The following is a 1562-nucleotide window of genomic DNA, read 5'->3' on the forward strand; positions in this document are numbered from 1 at the left end:
CTTCTTGTTGCCGTTCATGTCTTTCTCCATATTCAACTGGAGGTGGACTTTGGCTTTCCTAACCCTGTCCCTTCATGTTCAGAATGTCTCTGTATTCTCCTTGAGTCATCTGTCCTTGCTTCCACCTCTCATATGCTTTCTTTTTTTCATGTGTGAGTTTTGTCAGGAGCACCTTGTTCATCTACACAGGCCTCCTACTATACTTCTTTGAATTCTTGTTAGTTGAGATGGACCATTCTTGAGTCTGGAGGAGGTAATCCTTGAAAATTGTCCAGCTGTCCTGTACCTGTCTTCACTTCAGGACCATATCCCATGGGATTCTTCTAAGCAGGTTCCTGAACAGGCCAAAGTCTTCTCTCCTGAAGTCTAGACTGTAAGCCTGCTATATGCCTTGTTTTTCTCAAGATCCTGAACTCGTGGTTACTGCAGCCAAGGCTGCCCCTAGGCTTCATATTCCTGACCAGTTTGTCTGTGTTAGTAAGTATCAGATCCAGCAGAGCATGCCTCCTTGTCAGCTTCTCCATCACCTGTGTCAGGAAGCTGTTGTCACTGCACCTCAGAAGGCTCCTGCTTGTGCCCTGCTGTGTTGCCCTTCCAGCTGGCACTAGGGTGGTTAAAGTTTCAGTTTCACTGGGGAGAAGATTCGTGGGTAGATTAGTGTCAGTGACGGGGCAAGACATGAAGTAGGAAGTGGTACTTGTGGGAAGGTAAACACTCATGTGGGAAAAGGTGCTACAGATGTTGGTGGCCAACTGCCCTTCTTAGTATGGACAGCATTGCTGTAAACATGAGGTAAGATACAAGAGAAGGCTTGAGGAGACCTTAGAGCAGCCTTCCAGTACCTGAAGGTAACCTACAGGAAAGATGGGGAGGAACTTTTTACAAGGGCATGTAGTGATAGGACCAGGGGTAATGGCTTTATACTGAAAGACGGTGGATTTAGATTAGATGTAAGAAGAAACTCTTTGCTATGAGGGAGACACTGAAACAGGTTGACCAGAGAGATTGTGGATACCACACCCCTGGAAGTGTTCAAGACCAGGTTGGATGGGGCTTTGTGCAGCCTGGTCTGGTGGAAAGTGTCCCTGCCAGGAGAGTTAGAACTAGATGATCTTTAAGGTCTCTCATCCCAAACCATTCTGTCATTCTTTGTGTTAATATGGAGGTAAGAAAAAAAGCCAGAGGGCTGCTCAGGTGGGAATTGCTGGTAGAGCAATCCTATTCTGATGTTGACCTGATCGAAATCCACAGGTAGGGGGAAAAAATTGTCATGCTGAGAGTTACAATTTGCTGAACAATAACGTGAGAAAACAGTTTGCAAAACGTCATTCAGGCTTCTTGGTGAATTGGGACTATAGAATGGTGTAAAAGAAGCTTCAAATGTGTTTCAGGACTGCAAAGGTAACAAGCTCTGATAGTACCCTTGATAATGGTACTGTTCTTACAAACAAGTTTTAGATATCCTATTTCATATTACAAAGCTTCAGTAAATCTTGAATGTAGTGTAAATAAAATAATAATAATTTTGCTTAAAATATCCTTTTGTGACTGATTATGTAGGG

Source organism: Apaloderma vittatum, unplaced genomic scaffold (assembly GCF_000703405.1).
Source record: "Apaloderma vittatum isolate BGI_N311 unplaced genomic scaffold, ASM70340v1 scaffold6366, whole genome shotgun sequence".
Classification (NCBI taxonomy): Eukaryota; Metazoa; Chordata; class Aves; order Trogoniformes; family Trogonidae; genus Apaloderma; species Apaloderma vittatum.